At 48.9% G+C, this 20725-nt stretch overlaps 1 protein-coding gene across 2 annotated transcripts in view; it reads right to left on the reverse strand.

Moving 5' to 3' along the window:
* The window catches only part of ATG7 (autophagy related 7), a 266203-nt gene extending 246181 nt beyond the window's left edge, over nucleotides 1-20022 (reverse strand). For both annotated transcript variants that reach the window (XM_052635718.1, XM_052635647.1), the window contains exon 1: nucleotides 19958-20022. The gene's annotated coding sequence lies outside the window, so the exon portion shown is untranslated. The remainder of the gene's footprint in view (nucleotides 1-19957) is intronic.
* Nucleotides 20023-20725: the final 703 nt, after the last annotated feature.

The raw sequence follows: 20725 nt of genomic DNA on the forward strand, positions 1-20725 counted from the left end.
AGCTGAAAGCTTATTTCCACTGATTGTCAACGTTTTATTCAGGATGTGAAACCCAAGAGTTTCACACAAGATGGGATTGCATCATTTCTGGTGAAAGAGGAAAGGCTTTGAGCACAGTCTCATTACTTGAAACTGTAATGAACAAGAGTCCCAGCAGCAGAAGAGACCCAGTGGTAACCAAAATATCCAGTGAGGAGTTACCTGAAATAACGCAGATGCATGTCAAGCAATACGAACCCTCTGCATCTACCACCCAAACTTACCAATTTTAGGCTTTTCTAGAAATAAAGCTCGGGTGATGGCATCCTACTCCAGTACTCTTGCCTGGAAAATCCCATGGATGGAGGAGCCTGGTAGGCTGCAGTCCATGGGGTCGCTAAGAGTCGGACACGACTGAGCGATTTCACTTTCACTTTTCACTTTCATGCACTGGAGAAGTAAATGGCAACCCACTCGTGTTCTTGCCTGGAGAATCCCAGGGACAGGGGAGCCTGGTGGGCTGCCGTCTATGGGGTTGCACAGTCGGACACGACTGAAGTGACTTAGCAGCAGCAGCAGCAGAAATAAAACTAAGTCACACTCAGCAACTTAAACAAGTTAAGAGCTCAAAAAACACTACCCTGTGGTACTTTCCAGAAGTTCCTGTCCAAATGGACCTAACCATTGTGATAGTGCTGTTCTTCACCATTAGGTCCCCACAGGACGCATGTAATAGTGGTTGCCTCCCAGGAAAGAAGTTCCAGGGGTCAGAGACAGGGCAGTGGACAGACTGATTTTCACTGTGTGTCCTTTCTGCCTTTGGGGTTTTGTACTGTCTAATGTGAGATAGCAACACAGAAATAAGTAAAATAAGGAAAGAGAAAGGCCCTGACCCAATGGCAAGAAGAGCAGGAATGAGAGACAGGTGAGAAGGCCAGTTCAACTGTTTTGGTTCAGAGAAATAACACATGGAAAACCCTGATGCAAGAACCTTGTCCTACTTATCTTTCTCTAGCACTCAGCACAGTGCCTAGGATAGATTAGGCACTCAAAACCTGCTGACATGAAATAACAGCTTTCTTCTCCCCAAAAGAGCCAATGGATGGATGCTGGCTTAAAATTCAACATTCAAAAAATGAGGATCATGGCATCCAGTCCCATCACTTCATGGCGAACAGATGGGGAAATGACAGAAACAGTGACAGACTTTTTTTTCTTGGGCTCCAAAATCACTGCAGATGGTGACTGCAGCCATGAAATCAAAAGACGCTTGTTCCTTGGAAGAAAAGCTATGACCAACCGAGATAGCGTATTAAAAACCAGAGACATTACTTTGCCAACAATGGTCCATCTAGTCAAGGCTATTTCCAGTAGTCATGTATGGATGTGAGAGTTGGACCATAAAGAAGCCTGAGCACTGAATAATTGATATTTTTGAACAGTTGTGTTAGAGAAGAATCTTGAGAGTCCCTTGGACTAGCAAGAAGATCAAACCAGTCAATCCTCAAGAAAATCAACCCTGAATATTCACTGGAAGGACTGATGCTTAAGCTGATGCTCTAATACTTTGGCCATCTGATGTGGAGAACTGACTCACTGGAAAAAACCCTGATGCTAGGAAAGACTGAAGGCAGGAGAAGCGGGCAACAGAAGGCAAGATGGTTGGATGGCATCACTGACTCAATGGACGTGAGTCTGAGCAAATTCTGGAAGACAGTGAAGGACAGGGAAGCCTGGCATCTTACAGTCCATGGGGTCGCAGAGTCGGATACGACTGAGCAACTGAACAATCAGGAGGCAAGATTTGGGCAGAGTTTAAGAGTGATAACCTGACTTGTCCAAACAGGAAGCAGGCGGACCAGAAAGATGATGCATTTTCCATTAGTGGAAGTACTCGAGCACGCATCAGGCAATCATTTGCCAGGTCATTTTGCACAGGTGGTCAGACAAGAACACGGGTTGGCAAGCTTTTTCTGAACAGAGCCAAATAGTAAATACTTTAGCCACTGCAGTCTGAAATAGTTTCTGTCCTATTTTCTTTTTTCCCAACTCTTGAAAAACGTAAACGAATCTTTAGCTCATGGACTGCACAATAAAAGGCCTTGGGCTGGGTGTGCCCCAGGGGCTATAGTTGGGCAACCTTGGACTAGATGGTCTTCGAAACCTGCTGTTGTTTTGATTCTTGGAAGGTGCCAATAAGGCATTTTATTTCTAGGGTGACTGAAATTTGGGGCAGAATCCTCTCAGAGGGCAGGAGAGATGTGCTGAGGGTGAAGCAGATGATGAGGCTGGAATCCTAGGCCGCATGAGCCATCTATGGCGCCAGTCCATCTGAGGGACTGGCAACTGCGGTCTCCACAGACCACTCGCACACAGATGGGAGCATCACTAACCCAAGACGAAGCGCCTTCGGTATTCACCCAGGCTCATCACACACGGGAAAGCCTGCGGCAGCAGCAGGACTCCACGTCCTCAGCAGGCGCACAGCCACACCCATGGCGGGCTCCTTCACGCCTTCTCCTGGCCCCTTGCTACTGCCTCCCGGCTTCTCCAGTGCCACCCTGAGGGGCCTGCCCCCTCACCTCCACCCGACGCTGCAGAAACAACCAAGCTGCTCGGTACTCGCTAACTTGCCTGCGGATCTGCCTCGGCGCCTCTATCTGAAAGGCACTCTCCCCGTGTCCCTGCACGAGGTGACCCACTCCCGAAGGCCTTGAGGAGCTGCTGCTGGCTCCACCCTCCCCTGCACCTCTCCATCGGCCACTGTGAGCACCGCTACCCCACGGCCCCCTCGACGGCGAGCACTGCGGGTCCCTCTGAATAAGCACTGAAAATGAAGTATCACTCCCATAGATCTTCTGGCATTTTGTTATTCAAGATGCTCAAGATGGACATATTTTGGCTTTGCTGCTTATCAAGTTAACTGGAACAGAGGCGTTTTCCTGGAATGAGTCTGCCCAGCCCTTCTCCCTCGGTGCGCGCCGAGAGGACTAGACGCAGCAAACAGCAAGCCAGTACAGGATTTCCGGAGAAGGAAGGAGTAAAACTGGTGGAGAAGAACAACAATCACAGAGATTAAAAAACAAGCAGAACTACCTTGAGGGACACTAGGCCCTCGGTGGGGGAGAACAGAAAAACAGACCAGCCTGACTGTGTAAACATCTCTAGCTAGGATTTTTCACCTGTGTGTTCTTGGGGTTTTGTTTGTTTGCTTTGGGAAGGCAGGGGAGTTTTTTTTTTTTTAATGGTTCGGAAAAAGGATGCTGAAAGCTAAGGTAGCTGGGAGCCGGGTCCTCGGTCAGATCAACCAGCGTTGGGAGTTCTGGCCCCATCGTGCACTGGCTGCCCAGCCCAGGGTGGGTAACATCGCGGCCTGTGCCTCTGCTTCATCATCTGCAGATAACCATACCCAACCACGAGGCTGCTGGGAGGGCTAAATGGGAAAGTGTGTGACACACCTCTTCCGGTGTCTGGCTGAGAGCCAGCGGCCAGTCCAGGGCAGCTGCTCTTGTCTGTCTTCTCGCCTCCCCCTCCCCCGCCACCAGCCAAATGCAGTTGCCATTCCCCATGCGCTCACCACCAGATCTTCCCGCGCCTCGAGCAGCCCTCCCTCACCAGAGCTCTGCAGACACAGCAGAGGTTTAGTTACAAGGGAACACCGGTCTCCTGCTATAGGTCATCCAGGGGAAGTCCAGAGAGGCGAGCGCTGACAGGTTGGGAGCGCTCTGTGTTCAGTTTCTCGGAGCCCACGCGGGGCCATTCCCTTAGCAGAAGGGCCGCCATCACCACAGTTTGGCCCTGAGGTACCATCTCTGGGCCAAAAAAATGGAGCGGAGAGAGCAGACTTCTCCAGTTCCCAGCTGCAGGGCTTGCGAGCTCTGGCAGTCATTAAAATAAGCACCGAGGCACACGAGCAAGTCCCGCTGACAAACGGAGTATGTGCTTAGCTGCTGATGGGTGAGAAGGCAGTGGAGACCACCAGGAGCGGGGAGGCGGCCCCTCTGGCATATGGAGCCGATGCCCATTTTGCTGGGTAATGATGCTTCTGCAACTTCATGAGTTTTGGAAGTCATCTGCCAGGCTGTTAAAGAAGGAAGTTTTTAAACAGTTCTCCCTTCCAAAAAGGAGGCGGGCGCGAAGTTCCAAACTTAGAAGAAAGAGTAGGTTTTACCAGAAGATGAAAACTCGAGACTCCTACAGGGGAACCAGCTGGTACAGAAGCCTCAATTTCTTTTAAAAACAGCATCAGAGTCAAGATGTTCCCCGAGCCAAACTGATGATGTCTCCACAAGACACCCAGTCACCCCAAATGGCTTTTTTGGCAATGGTACTATTAGGCGCCGATAGCTGATGTGAGCAGGCAGGATAACTGCTCACAAGGTCGGGTTGTCCCTCTCGCCTCCTTGGGTCACCTCTGCCCTGGAAGGATCCACATGATCTGCTTCTTCGGGAGATCAGCCGGGGAATCGGCAATCGCCTCCACAGGCTGCAGACTGTAACCTGTAGTCTCCACAGTTACTTCTGGGATGCGTTCTTCTTCAGCTTCATTTTGTTTTCCCTGCTGTAATAACCTCACACTTCCCATGCGATCTGCTCTCTTGTTCGGGCTCAGATTTGAGAAAGGATGCCCTGGATAATAGTATTGTGGGTTATGGCAAACCTATGAGAGAGTGGAGGCTGAGAAAACACAGGCAGGGAGGGAGTCAAAGAGATCGTACGAGGAACGGGGCAGACACCATGTCACTTTCAGGGCCTCTGCATCCCATCCGCCCATCAACCGTGTCAACCTGCTCCATCCTGTACCTGAGTGACAGCCACGGGATTTACCTAAACCACGGAGGAGCCCTCAGGTCAGCCAATGGCTAAAATCCGTGATGGTTTCCTAAAAGCTGGCTGAGGTATGAAGGATTGCGTGTAACAGTCTTCATTTTCATTTCTGATGACCTTGATAAAGTTCTGGGAAATGAGAGGTGCTGAAAAACTGGGCCAAGCTATCACTTGGTTTCAGGTTTTCAAAATAATTTCCAAAGATGAGAATATAGATGGATTCTGTAGCCCACTGGACAGAGACTCTGCTCCCAGGGGAGGCGTCACACAGGCCATTCTGGTTCCCACGGCACCTCTGCACAATAAGAAACTGTGCCACTTCCTCAAAACATTCCACCTCCATTTTTGAGAAAACTACTGTAATACATTAAGTTAGCTCAAGACATCTTTGCCCTTCTCTGCCAGAAAACCGTCATGACAAAATATACCCATGGCGCCTATGATCGGAACAGAACCCTCAGATGCGGCCCCATATGCAGTGTGCAACCTGACAACTGCACGCGGCCGCCCTGAGTGTCCACAAAGGCTCCCCGGTTTCCCCAAGAACAAGCCAGGACAGCGTCACTGCACTGCCGCCGTGGTCATGGAAGAACCACAGACAAAGGCAACAGGCTACAGGGCCTCAGCAAGGTCTCTGACAAGGCTTCTCCAGACAGCACAGGAGACGAGATGTAGACGCAAGAACCGACACAATTAGAAGGACTTGAAACTGGTAACACAATCTTATTCAAAGGATGCTGGTTAAGGAATGAACTGATGTCAATCACACAGGAGCTGCCAGGGATGTCTTTGGTTCAGTCTCGGGGCCTATCACGTTTGTATTTTATTATCTCTGTGAATGAATATCCATCATATTTACAAAGCATCTCATGTGGGCTGAACCTTGTGTGCTCCACTAAGACGGCAGAGCAGGACACACGCGCATGTTCTCCTGCGAGAACTCCAAAATTACAACTCACTGCTGGACAACCGTCGAGAGAATGTTGGATCTCACCAAAAAAAGATAACCCTCATACAAGGGCAAAGGAGAAGCCTGAGCAAGACAGTAGGTGGGGCGAAATCGCATCTAGAATCAAACCCCATAACCACCAGACACTCAGAGGGCTCAAACAAATCTTGTGTGCACCAAGACCCAGAGACCTCACAGAGACTGAGCCAGGACTGTGTCTGAGTGTCTCCTGAGGAGGTCCGGGTCAGCAGCGGCCTGCCGCAGGGGCAGGGGCGCTGGGAGCAGAAGACCTGGGTATGGCACAAGCCCTCTTGAAGGGGGTCGCCATTAACCCCACCGCAGAGCCACCAGAACTCACACAGGACTGGGATACAGACTCTTGGAGGGCACAAACAGAACCTTGTGTGCACCAGGACCCAGGAGAAAGGAGCAGTGACCCCACAAGAGACTGACCCAGACTTGCCCGTGAGTGTCCATGGGTTTCTAGTGGATGTGAGGGTTGGCAGGGGCCTGCTGCAGGGTCAGGGGCACTGAGTGCACCAGTGCCTCATGGGACCTTTTGAAGGAGGTCCCCATTATCTTCATTACCTCCACCATAGTTTGGCCTCAGGTCAAACAACAGGGAGTGAACACAGCTCCACCCATCAACAGAAAATAGGATTAAAGATTTACTGAGCATGGCCCTGCCCATCAGACAAGACCCAGTTTCCCCCTCAGTCAGTCTCTCCCATTAGGAAGCTTCCATCAGAGGACAGACAGAATGAAAACCACAATCACAGAAAACTAACCAAACTGATCACACGGACCACAGTCTTGTCCAACTCAATGAAACTATGAGTCATCTCTTGTAGGGCCACCCAAGACGGATGGGTTATGGTGGAGAGTTCTTACAAAACGTGGTCCACTGGAGAAGGGAATGGCAAACCACTTCAATATTCTTGCCTTGAGAACCCCATGAACAGCATGAAAAGGCAAAAAGATAGGACACTGAAAGATGAACTCCCCAGGTTGGTAGGTGCCCAATATGCTACTGGAGATCGGTAGAGAAGTAACTCCCGAACGAATGAAGAGACTGAGCCAAAGCGAAAGCGACACCCACCGTGGATGTGACTGGTGGTGGACGTCAAGTCCAAAGCTGTAAAGAGCAAGGCTGCATGGGAACCTGGAATGGGTTCATGAATCAAGGGTAAATTGGAAGTGATCAAACAGGAGATGGCAAGAGTGAACATGGACATTTTAGGAATCAGTGAACTAAAATGGATCGGAATGGGTGAATTTGACTCAGATGACCATTTTATCTACTACTGTGGGCAAGAATCCCTTAGAAGAAATGGAGTAGCCCTCATAGTCAACAAAAGAGTCTGAAATGCAGTACTTGGATGCCATCTCAAAAATGACACTGTGCTCTCTGTTCGTTTCCAAGGCAAACCATTCAGTATCACAGTAATCCAAGTCTATACCCCTACCAGTAACGCTGAAGAAGCTGAAGTTGAACAGTTCTATGAAGACATACAAGACCTTCTAGAACTGACACCAAAAAAACGATGTCCTTTTCATTATAGGCGACTATAATGAAAGAGCAGGATGTCAAGAAACACCTGTAGTAGCAGGCAAATTTGGCCTTGTAAGTACAAAACAAATCCGGGCAAAGGCTAACAGCTTCGCCAAGATAATGCACAGGTCAGAGCAAACATCCTCTTCCAACAACACAAGAGAAGACTCAACACGGGGACATCACCAGATGGTCAATACTGAAATTAGATTGATAATATTCTTTGCAGCTGAAGATGAAGAAGCTCTATAGTCAGCAAAAATAAGATCAGGAGCTGACTGTGGCTCAGATCATGAACTCCTTATGGCCAAATTCAGACTTACATTGAAGAAAGTAGGGAAACCACTAGACCATTCAGGTATGACCTAAATCAAATCCCTTATACAGTGGAAGTGACAAGAAGATTCAAGGGATTAGATCTGATAGAGTGCCTGAAGAACGATGGACGGAGGTTCCTGACATTGTACAGGAGGCAGTGATTAAGACCATAACCAAGAAAAAGAAATGCAAAATTGTTCTCTGAGGAGGCCTCACAAATAGCTGAGAAAAGAACAGAAGTGAAAGGCAAAGGAGAAAAGGAAAGATACCTCCATCTGAATGCAGAGTTCCAAAGAATAGCAAGAACAGATAAGAAAGCCTTCCTCAGCAATCAATGCAAAGAAATAGAGGAAAACAACAGAATGGGAAAGACTAGAGAGCTCTTCAAGAAAATCAGAGATACCAAGGGAACATTTCATGCAAAGATGGGCATAATAAAGGAAAGAAATGGTATGGACCTAACAGAAGCAGAAGATATTAAGAGGCGGCAAGAACACACAGAAGAACTGTACAAAAAAGACCTTCACAACCCAGATAATCATGATGGTGTGATCACTCACCTAGAGCCAGATATCCTGGAATGTGAAGTCAAGTGGGCCTTGGAAAGCATCACTACAAAAAAAGCTAGTGGAGGGGATGGAATTCCAGTTGAGCTATCTCAAACCCTACAAGGTGATGCTGTGAAAGTGCTGCACCCAATATGCCAGCAGATTTGGAAAACTCAGCAGTGGCCACAGGACTGGAAAAGGTCAGTCTTCATTCCAATCCCAAAGAAAGGTAATACTAAAGAATGTTCAAACTACCACACAATTGCACTCATCTCACACACTAGCAAAGTGATGCTCAAAATTCTCCAAGCCAGGCTTCAACAGTACATGAACCGTGAACTTCCAGATGTTCAACCTGGATTTAGAAAAGGCAGAGGAATCAGAGATCAAATTGCCAACATCTGCTGGATTATAGAAAAAGCAAGAGTTCCAGAAAAACATCTTCTTCTGCTTTATTGACTATGCCTAAGCCTGTGACTCTTTGGATCACCATGAAGTGAAGTGAAGTTGCTCAGTCATGTCCGACTCTTTGCGATCCCATGGACTGTAGGCTACCAGGCTCCTCCCTACGTGGGATTCTCCAGGCAAGAGTACTGGAGTGGGTTACCATTTCCTTCTCCAGGGGATCTTTCCGACCCAGGGATCAAACCCAGGTCTCCAACATTCGAGGCAGACGCTTTAGCCTCTGAGCCATCAGGGAAGCCATAAACTGGAAAATTCTTAAAGAGATGGGAATACCAGAGCACCTGACCTGCCTCCTGGGAAATCTATATGCAGGTCAGGAAGCAACAGTTAGAACTGGACATAGAACAACAGGCTGGTTCCAAATCAGGAAGGGAGTATGTCAAGGCAGTACATTATCACCCTGCCTATTTAACTTATATGCAGAGTATATCTTGCAAAACACCAGGCTGGATGAAACACAAGCTGGAATCAAGATTGCCAGGAGAAATACCAATATCCTCAGATATTCAGATGACATCACCTTATGGCAGAAAGCAAAGAACTAAAGAGCCTCTTGATGAAAGTAAAAGAGGAGAGTGAAAAAGTTGGCTTAAAACTCAACATTCAGAAAAATAAGATCATGTCATCTGGTCCCATCACTTTATGGCAAATAGACTAGGGAAAAAAATGGAAACAGTGAGAGACTTTATTTTTGGGGGCTCCAAAATCACTGCAGATGGTAACTTCAGCCTTGAAATTAAAAGCCACTTGCTCTTTGGAAGAAAAGTTATGACCAACCTAGACAGCATATTAAAAAGCAGAGACATTACTTTGCCAGTGAAGGTCCATCTGGTCAAAGCTATGGTTTTTCCAGTAGTCATGTATAGATGTGAGATTTGGACCATAAAGAAAGCTGAACACCAAAGAATAGATGCTTTTGAACTGTGGTGTTGGAGAAGACTCTTGAGAGTCCTTTGGACTGCAAGGAGATCCAACCAGTCTATACCCTAAAGGAAATCAGTCCTGAATATTCATTGCAAGGACTGATGCTGAAGCTGAAACTCCAATACTTTGGCCACCTGATGAGAAGAACTGAGTTGCTGGAAAAGATCCTGATGCTGGGAAAGATTGAAGGCAGGAGGAGAAGGGGACGATAGAGGATGAGATGGTTGGATGGCATCACTGACTCGATGGACATGAGTTTGAGTAAGCTCCAGGAGCTGGTGATGGACAGGGAAGCCTGGTGTGCTGCAGTCCATGGGGTCGCAAACAGTAGGACATGACTGAGCAACTGAACTGAACTGAACCTTGCTACAGCAAGTAAATTCCTTGGTGGCTCAGATGGTAAAGAATCTGCCTGCAATGCAGAAAACCCACTTCTGATTCTTATAACCACATCTTACCAGTGACTTAGATAACAATACAGGTTTGCTTAATTCCACACTTGGGGCTTCCCTGGTGGGCCAGAGGTTAAGGATCTGCCTGCCAATCCTGGGGACATGGGTTTGATCCCTGGTCTGAGAAGATTCCAAATGCCACAGAACAACCAAGTCTATGCACCACAACTACTGAGCTGGCATGCTCTAGAGTCTGTGCTCTGCAACAAGAGAAGCACAATAAGAAGCCGAAGCACCGCAACTAGAGAGTGGTCCCCATTCGCGGCAACTAGAAAAATCTTGTGAACAGCAACCAAGACCCACCTCAACCAAAAAAACCAAAAATCTACACATGACAGGAATAGGAAGAGGCTATGAGCCATAAGAGAAATTTAGAATAGAAGATTCTGACCACCTGGAATGACAGGCCTATTTATCAAGATTACAATTTTCAAGTTGTTAAATGGCAAAAAGTGAAGAGGAATTAGAGAGCGTCTTGATGAGGGTGAAGGAGGAGAATCAAAGAGTGGCTTAAGATTTAAAACACTAAGAAAATGGCATCCGCCCCCATTCAGTTCAGTTCAGTTCAGTCGCTCAGTCGTGTCCGACTCTTTGCGACCCCATGAACCGCAGCACGCCAGGCCTCCCTGTCCATCACCATCTCCCGGAGCTCACTCAGACTCACGTCCATCGAGTCCGTGATGCCATCCAGCCATCTCATCCTCGGTCGTCCCCTTTTCCTCCTGCCCCCATCCCTCCCAGCATCAGAGTCTTTTCCAATGAGTCAACTCTTCGCATGAGGTGGCCAAAGTACTGGAGCTTCAGCTTTAGCATCAGTCCTTCCAAAGAAATCCCAGGGCTGATCTCCTTCAGAAAGGACTGGTTGGATCTCCTTGCAGTCCAAGGGATTCTCAAGAGTCTTCTCCAACACCACAGTTCAAAAGCATCAATTCTTCGGCGCTCAGCCTTCTTCACAATCCAACTCTCACATCTGTACATGACCACAGGAAAAACCATAGCCTTGACTAGGCGGACCTTAGTCGGCAAAGTAATGTCTCTGCTTTTGAATATACTATCTAGGTTGGTCATAAATTTTCTTCCAAGACGTGTCTTTTAATTTCATGGCTGCAGTCACCATCTGTAGTGATTTTGGAGCCCCAAAAAATAAAGTCTGACACTGTTTCTACTGTTTCCCCATCTATTTCCCATGAAGTGATGGGACCGGATGCCATGATCTTCGTTTTCTCAATGTTGAGCTTTAAGCCAACTTTTTCACTCTCCTCTTTCACTTTCATCAAGAGGCTTTTTAGTTCCTTTTCACTTTCTGCCTTAAGGGTGGTGCCATCTGCATATCTGAGGTTATTGATATTTCTCCCGGCAATCTAGATTCCAGCTTGTGTTTCCTCCAGCCCAGCGTTTCTCATGATGTACTCTGCATAGAAGTTAAATAAGCAGGGTGACAATATACAGCCTTGACGTACTCCTTTTCCTATTTGGAACCAGTCTGTTGTTCCATGTCCAGTTCTAACTGTTGCTTCCTGACCTGCATACAGATTTCTCAAGAGGCAGGTCAGGTGGTCTGGTATTCCCATCTCTTTCAGAATTTTCCACAGTTTATTGTAATCTACACAGTCAAAGGCTTTGGCATAGTCAATAAAGCAGAAATAGATGTTTTTCTGGAACTCTCTTGCTTTTTCCAGGAAACTAAGATAATGGCATCTGCCCCCATTACTGCATGGCAAATAGAAGGGGAAAAGGTGAAAGTAGTGACAGATTTCCTCTTGGGCTCCAAAATCACTGTGGATGTGAGTGCAGCCATAAAATCAGAATATGATTGTTTCTTGGCAGGAAAGCGATGACAAACCTAGACAGTGTGTTGAAAAGCAGAGACATTACTCTGCCAACAAAGGTCCGTATAGTCAAGGCTATGGTCTTCCCAGTGGTCATCTACGGTTGTGAAAGCTGTACCATAAAGAAGGCAGAATGCCAAAGAATTGATGCCTTTGAACTGTGGTGCTGGAGAAGACTTCTGAAAGTCCCTCAGACAGCAAGGACATCGATTCAGTCCATCTTAAGGGAGAACAACCCTGAATATTCACTGAAAGGACTGATGCTGAAGCTCAAGCTCCAGTAGTTTGGTCATCTGATGCAAACAGACGACTCATTGGCAAAGTGCTTGAAGCTGGGAAAGACTAAGGGCAGAAGGAGAAGAGGGCATCAGAGGATGCGATGGCTGGACGGCATCACTGATGCAATGAACATGAACTTGGGCAAGCTCTGGGAGATGGTGAGGGACAGGGAGGCCTGGCGTGCTGCAGTCCATGGGGTCGCAAAGACTCAGACACGGCTGTGCGACTGGACAACAACAACAAAATTTTCATAGGGGTAAATCTAGTGCCTTAAGTCTCAGTCCACAGAAACACCTGGACAACCATGCAATCTGATACACTGGAGACACATATATGGTAGACAGAAGGGTGTAGCTTCATGAGCCAGAGAGACCCAAGTTCAAATCCCACCTTTGAAACTTCCAGCCACACACCCTTGGGCAAGTCATTTATCTTCTCTGAGCCTACTTCCTCATCTGTAAGATGGGAAACCATCTGTGGTGCAGAATTATTGAGAGGATTTAACTAGAAAATGCATGAATCTGGCACACAGGAGGCACTCAAAAAGAACATACCATCAATAAAACACACACCCAAAACATGGGGTTTCCATTTCATCATTCCTTCAACAGACACTGGTTTGATGTACCAGCTGCTGCTACGTAGTCACTTCAGTCGTGTCCAACTCTTTGCAACCCCATGGACTGTAGCCCACCAGGCTCCTTTGTCCGTGGGATTCTCCAGGCAAGAATGCTGGAGTAGGTTGCCATTTCCTTTTCCAGGGTATCTTCCCGATCCAGGGATAGAAGCCAGGTCTCCGAGGTTGCGGGCAGACTTTACCATCTGAGCCACCAGGGAAGTCCTGATGTACCAGACCCTGTGCTGAATTTCAGGCCTCAATGGCAGAAAGCCATGGTTCCTGAGGTTAAGGAGCTAACAGTCTCAAGGGTAAGACAGACCAGGAATGACCATACAGCAGGTTACAGTTAAATGAGTACAGCTGTCTGGTGTAAGCATCTGCACCAGATGTGATGAAGAGGAGGAGGGAGGGACAGTCAAATTCGCCTGAAGAGGCAGGGGTGTTTCCCACAAAAACCCTCGAGCCCAGGCTCCTAAGAGAACCGGCAGTGGATTCTCAACAAGGGCACCACTTAACATGCTGGGAGGGACAATTCTTCATTTGGTGCTGGTCCCACACGTTGTCTTTTCCTACTGTTTGGGGTTCTAGAGGCAAGAATACTAGAGTAGGTTGCCATGAGGGCAGCCATGAAATTAAAAGACACTTGCTCCTTGGAGGAAAGCTATGACAAATCTAGACAGCATATTAAAAGACAGAGACAGCACTTTGCTGACAAAGGTCCGCACAGCCAAAGCTATGGTTTTTCCACTAGTCATGTACCGATGTGAGAGTTGGACCATAAAGAAGGCTGAGCACCAAAGAATTGATGCTTTTGAACTGTGGTTTTGGAGAAGACTCTTGAGAGTCCCCTGGACAGCAAGGAAACCAAACCACTCAGTCCTAAAGGAAATCAGTCCTGAATACGCACTGGAAAGACCGAAGCTGAAGCTTTAATACTTTGGCCACCTGATGCGAAGAGCCAACTCACTAGAAAAGACCCTGATACTGGGAAACACTGAAGGCAGGAGCAGGGGGCGACAGAGGATGAGATGGCGGGATGGCATCGCCGACTCAGTGGACATGGGTGTGAGTAAATTCCGATGGGGAAGGACAAGGAAACCTGGCGTGCTGCAGTCCATGGGGTCTTGGGGTCAGACGTGACTGAGCGACTGAACCACCACCACCATCACACAATGCAGAGTGCCTATCATCCCTGGCACCCTCTTAAATGCAGCTGCGCCCTGTGGTTATATCACAAAGTTAAACAGCTGCCCCCTCTCCCAAATGTCCTCTGGACGGCTGAGAGAGGGGAGTCGGCGGTGGCCGCAGCCCAAGCCAGTCCCACTGGATGAGGAATGTTATGCTGGGGAGTGGGGACAGTCCAGGGAAAAAGAGCAAGCTTGTCTCAGTTCCACATCTGCAATTCTGGAAAGACCCAACAGTCTCTGCAGAAGCTGAGAACGTTCTTATTCATCCATGTGCCCAATGTCTGCTTAATCCCTCTTCTCCCTTCAGATCTCAGCTCAACCATGAAAGGGGAGCCTTCCCTGACTCCCTCAACTCCCACTCAGGTCAATTTTCCTGTATCCGACCCACAAGGGCATCACCACCTCCCCTCCAGAGCACACGCGCAGTGTGAACATCATCCTCCCTGCTAGAAGAAAAGCTCTTTGAGAAAAGCACTGTGTCAGCTTCTCATTTTCCTCCAACCATGGCTGTTTTCCCAGCGCCTACCTCGGTCCAAGCCCCCCACAGGTGCCCAATAACTACTTCCTGACGACCCAATCTATGCACCAAGGAAACAGCACAGTCCGTTTCAGAACACACCCCGAGTTCTGTGTGGTGAGAAGGCAAGGTTCGTGCGCCACAGGAGCTGGAAACCACGCCTGTGAAGAAGGCAAACGCCAAATCACGAAAGGACTTCCATGAGAAGCTACTGATTTGTATTTTAGCAAATACTGGGGGGTTCTGTTTGCTTTTTACATTTTGGGAGCACACAGCATATGGGATCTTAGTTCCCCAGCCAGGGACTGAACCTGCACCCACCGTGGTGGGAGCGCAGTCTTAAGCACTGCACTGCCAGGGAGGAACTGCAAAGACCTGGATTTTCAGAAAGGGCACTCCAGCAACAGGTAGGGCCAGACTGCTGAGGCTGGGCAACCAGCTCAGAGGCTGGGCGGGAACACAGGCAGGAAGTGAGAAGGGGCCTGATCGGAGGCCGGGGAGGAGGAAACGCAGATGATGAAAACGTGTCCAGTCGGCAGCAAGGGAGGAGAAGCTGTGGAACTCTGATGACTGCCAGGCCGGGAAGGAGGACGGAGGCATGGTGTGAGAAGGAAAAGTCCAAGAGGACTCGCAGGGCTCTGCCTGGAATCAACAAATGCAGAAGGGGAATGCGAGAGAGTACAGACAGGAAGAAGAGTCGCAGGTTTGGAGAGAAGATGATGACCTTAGCTTGGGACTCACTGAGACAGAGGGCTGGTGCTTAGGAGAGATCTGGACTCAAGAGTCAGAGCAGAGGTCACTGGCCCAGGGATGAGAGTTTATGCCGTGCAGGAGGTGAGCGTGCGTATGAGACCGGGCCTTGGCGAAAACCAGCATTTAAGGGACAAAAGGAAGAAAAGAGCCTGCAGTGAAAACTGAGGGGAAACGGCCAGAGACAGAGTTCGGACCAGGAGCGCTTTTTCACAAGTGAAGGGACGGCATCAATGTCAGACGCGCTGAGAATGAGAAAAGGGGAAGGAAGGGAAAGAGTTCGGGGTCCTGGTGACACCGAGACCTGGTGACTTTGAGGAGAGTGGTTTGTGGGGAGGGCTGCTGCAGAAGTAAAATTTCAGGGAATGCTGACTTCAAGCAGCAGAGGTGGCAACTTGTCCGAGAAATGTGGCTGCGACAGGGTAGAGCAGAGGTTAATGGGAGGGTGTTTTGTTTTTGCAAAAAAGAAAGTAAAAACGGGGGGGAGGGGATAGATAGTAAACGGAGGGGTTAGTTAAACAGGAAAGAAATGGGAACGATGATGGGAACCAGGTCCTGAGGAAAAGGCAGTGATAAAGGGATCTCAGCACAAGTAAAGGAATTAATCTTAGAACAAACACCATTTTTCCCCCACGGAATTAGAATAAAAGGCAAAGTCATAGGGTTGGCTGGATTTAAGTTTGTAACGATACAAGCTGAGCAGCTCTGACTGATGGCTGCAATGCAGCGAAGTCAAAAGCAACAAAGGCGGCTGGGAGAGGGGTGAACACACGAGAGGCAAGCAGGGACGCGCAGACAGCAGCACACTGACTCTCAGACAGTGTGACGGTGTCGACAGCATGAAGCGTCCATCAAGCCTATCAGAGTCATGTGGGGTCTTGGGTTACGGCAAGGACGGTAAGTACAGTGTTGCTCTGCATGGCCGGACTCCGTGGGAAAAGCACTTGCTTTCTATGCCACACACTCACAGAGAGACTGACACATAGGAACAAGTTCAAAGGAGGGTAAGCAGAAAGAAGGTGCGAAAACCCCAGAGGTGGTCATTCTGAGACCAGGTGGGACCAGCTGACACCCAGCCCGCCAAGACCACGGAGATGCACGTTGCCAGCCTGGTGACAGAGCAGCACCTACTGGTTCACCCTTGAACACCCTGCGGCCACAGGACTGGAAAAGGTCAGTTTTCATTCCACTCCCAAAGAACGGAAAAGCCAAAGAATGTTCAAACTACCTCACAATTGCACTCATCTCACATGCTAGCAAAGCAATGCTCAAAAGTCTCCAAGTGAGGCTTCAACAGTATGTGAACTGAGAAATTCCAGATGTTCAAGCTGGATTTAGAAAAGGCAGAGGAACCACAGATCAAATTGCCAACGTCTGTTGGGTTATAGAAAAAGCAAGACAGTTTCAGGAAAACATCTACTTCTGCTTTATTGACTATGCCAAAGCCTTTGACTGTGTGGATCACAACAAACTGCAGAAAATTCTTAAAGAGATGGGAATACCAGACCACCTGACCTGCCTCTTGAGAAATCTGTATGCACGTCAAGAAGCAACAGTTAGAACTGGACATGGAACAATGGACTGATTCCAAATTGAGAGAGGAGTACATAAGGATGTATATTGTCACCCTGCTTATTTAACTTAAATGCAAAGTACATCATGAGAAACGCTGGGCTGGATGAAGCACAAGCTGGAATCAAGATTGCCGGGAGAAATATCAATAACCTCATATATGTAGATGACACCACTCTTTTGGCAGAAAGTGAAGAGGAGCTAAAGAGCCTCTTGATGAAAGTGAAAGAGGACAGTAAAAATGCTGGCTTAAAACTCAACATTCAAAAAATGAAGATCATGGCATCTGGTCCCATCACTTCATGGCAAATAGATGGGGAAACAATAGAAACAGTGAGACTTTATTTTTTGGGGCTCCAAAATCACTGCAGATGGTGACTGCAGCCATGAAATTAAAAGACGCTTGCTCCTTGGAAGAAAAACTATGACTAACCCAGACAGCACATTAAAAAGCAGAGACATTACTCTGCCAACATAGGTCTGCCTAGTCAAAATTATGGTTTTTCCAGTAGCGTGTATGAATGTGAGAGCTGAACCATAAAGGCGGCTGAATGCTGAATAATTGATAGTTTTGAACAGTGGTGTTGGAGAAGAATCTTGAGAGTCCCTTGGACTAGCAAGAAGATCAAACCAGTCAATCCTCAAGAAAATCAACTCTGAATATTCATTGGAAGGACTGATGCTGAAGCTGAAACTCTAATACTTTGGCCACCTGATGCAAAGAACTGACTCACTGGAAAAGACACTGATGCCGGGAAAGACTGAAGGCAGGAGAAGAGGACGACAGAGGATGAGATGGTTGGATGGCATCACCGACTCAATGGACCTGAGTTTGAGCAAGCTCCGGGAAATGGTGATGGACAGGAAAACCTGGCGTGCTGCAGTCCGTGGGGCCACAAAGAGGCGGACACGACTGAGCGACTGAACTGAACACACTGTGGGGCGCCACTAGAAAGAGCAGGGAGGATCGAGAGAAAGAGAGGAGGAAGGCATCAGAGAATCTTTTTCCCATGAGCAAAAGTGGAAGACAGAGGTCATTCTGACTTTCAAATAAAATCTCTGAGGTCAAGGGTACTGATCAAACAACTTATCATTTTTATTTCCACGTAGAGGGTTCATTTTCCATCCTCGACCCCCCAAATCCTGACTCCCCCAGCATCATCCAACCAGTTACCAGTCCAGTGAATCTCACTTCCTTGTCTCTTGAATCCACCCACCCCTCTTCATCCCCATAGGTGCTGCCTTGGTTCAGGCCCAACTCCTCCGCCACCTGGACCACAGCAACAGTGCCCTGACCGGTCTGCCTGCAGGTCCTTCCTGCCCACTCTAATCAGCACATCACTGCCTGGCTAATTTAAAAGAGAGAAAACCATGGCACAATCCTGCTTAAAAATTCCTCAGGGCTCTACTCTTTACACCTACATTTCCAAATAAAGCTTCTTAACATGTCTTAACTTGGCGATAGTAACTGCAACAGTTTATTGTTTACTATCTACTAGTGCCAAGTGGTGGAGAAGGCAATGGCACCCCACTCCAGTACTCTTGCCTGGAAAACCCCATGGACAGAGGAGCCTAGTGGGCTGCAGTCCATGAGGTCGCAAAGAGTCAGAAATGACTGACTGACTTCACTTTCACTCCTCACTTTCACGCACTGGAGAAGGCAATGGCACCCCACTCCAGGACTCTTGCCTGGAAAATCCCATGGATGGAGGAGCCTGGTGGGCTGCAGCCCATGGGGTCGCAAAGAGTCAGAGATGACTGAGCAACTTCACTTTCACTCCTCACTTTCATGCACTGGAGAAGGAAATGGCAACCCACTCCAGTGTTCTTCCTGGAGAATCCCAGGGATGGTGGAGCCTGGTGGGCCATCTATGGGGTCGCACAGAGTCAGACACGACTGAAGCGATTTAGCAGCAGCAGCAGCAGCAGTGTCAAGTGGCTAACATCCTCTAATTCACTTCTCACCCAAACCCTAGAAGGTGGATTAATGTCTGCCCTTCGTTTTTGTTCTGTTTTTTTTCGGGGGGGGGGGGGGGCGGCGGTGGCGGGGATGTTTGGCTACGTCATGCAGCTTGTAAGATCTCAGTTCCCTGATCAGGGATTGAACCCCGGGCCAAAGCAGTGAAAGCCCCAAATCCTAACCACTAGGCCACCAGGGAACTCCCTATTTACTCCTTCTACAGATGAGGAAAACGGAAGCTAAGAAAGGGAGTGACCAGCCCAAGCTCACAAACTAGCTCAGTGGCAAAGCCAGACATGGCACACAAGTACCTCAGCTTCCAAAGTCTGTGCTCCTCACGCTGTCGCCCACACGATCCTTCATGATCTGGCTTTCCAGAGTTGCCTCTCCCACAACTGGGCATTCCAGCTTGAGTGAACTCCTTGCAGGTCACTCACTGGAGAGCCTTCTGTTCACGCCACTCCCAATGTCTGGGATATCGTCCCACCTCACTGCCCTCTTCACCTGACTAATCCTGCTCATCCTTTAGGACCAAATCCTACTGATGCCTCAGCCTGACCTGTGAGCACCCTAAGTCTGCCAGCAAACCCCTACAACAGTTTCATACTATAGTGCTATCTCCTTGACTTAGAAAAAAAAAAAGAAAGTAACTCGAGGACAGGGATGTGTACCGTACTCACTTTGGCATCCCCAGCTTGCAGAGCAGTGCTAGGATCAGTATTTACACTTATTCTCTACCATGAGAAACTGGCTGGAACAGAAAAAGGCCCTTGCGGTTGCGTGTGAGGCCTGTACTCAGCCCCTGAAAAGCGTTTCAACATCATGTCACATGAAGGGAGGAGAGGACGCGCCAGAAAAGACGCGCCAGTCACAGCAAGACCGGGCAAAGCCAGGAGAGAGAGCCCAGGCGTCCTTGTCCCCCGTGTACCCACACAGGATGTCCAGAGCACTCGCTGCCAGGGGACAGGCGGGAATTACTTTGTTAATTAGCAAGAGCTTCCTAGTCGGAAGACCCCGGGCTGAATCAGCCTGAGGGGGACGTGACCGCAGACAGAAGGCGAGAGCCAGAGTCGGTGTGTCTCCCTAGAGAAGGGAGGCCCGCCTCTTGAAGGAGGCTCCTCAGACCCGCCGTGACCCTCGACCTCACCGCCGAGCTCACCCCTCAGGCCCAGGGCTACAGAAACCGACCTCGCAGGACCCCTGTCCTCCTCAACGGCGCGGCTCACTTACCGCCGCCCAACTTCCGGCAACCCCGGCGCAGTCCGCGGCGCGCGTCCCGATGACGCACGTGGCCCCGCCCCCGCAGGCGTGAGGGGGGGGTGCGCGCATGCGCACAAGGACGCGCTGGTCGGCCCAGTGAAGGAGCCCCTGGCCCTCGGCGGAGTGGGAGGAACCTGGCCTCTGGGGAAGGCGGGTCATCAGGAGGCTGGTCACGCCCCCTTGGGAGAGCCAGGGAACAGCCTCTCTACCCGAGGTGGCAATGTGTATCTATGGCCCTCAGGCTGTTAAAAGTGTCCCGAATCCCATGGATAGAGAGCCTGGCAGGCTATATAGTCCACGGGGTCGCAAAGAGTCGGACACGACTGAGCGACTTCAGTTCACTTCACTTCACTTCCTCCCCTCTAATGATTTGAGGATGACAGGAATTATCACTTCCATTTTCCAGGCAGCATTAAATTTTGTATCACAGGGACCCTTCGGGAGGCACGTGTGGAGAGACAGGCCCTTTTCAATGCATTAAGTGAAGTGAAACTCGCTTAGTTGGTGTCCGACTCTTTGCCACCGCATAGACTATATACAGTCCATGGAATTCTCCAGGCCAGAATACTGAAATGGGTAGCCTTTCACTTCTCCAGAGAATCTTCTCAGCCCAGGGATTGAACCCAGGTCTCCCACGTTGCAGGCAGATTCTCTACCAGCTGAGCCACCAGGGAACCCCAAGAAGATTGGAGTGGGTAGCCTGTCCCTTCTCCAGCAGATCTTCCCAACCCAGGAATC

This window comes from Budorcas taxicolor, chromosome 1 (assembly GCF_023091745.1).
Source record: "Budorcas taxicolor isolate Tak-1 chromosome 1, Takin1.1, whole genome shotgun sequence".
In the NCBI taxonomy this organism is placed as follows: Eukaryota; Metazoa; Chordata; class Mammalia; order Artiodactyla; family Bovidae; genus Budorcas; species Budorcas taxicolor.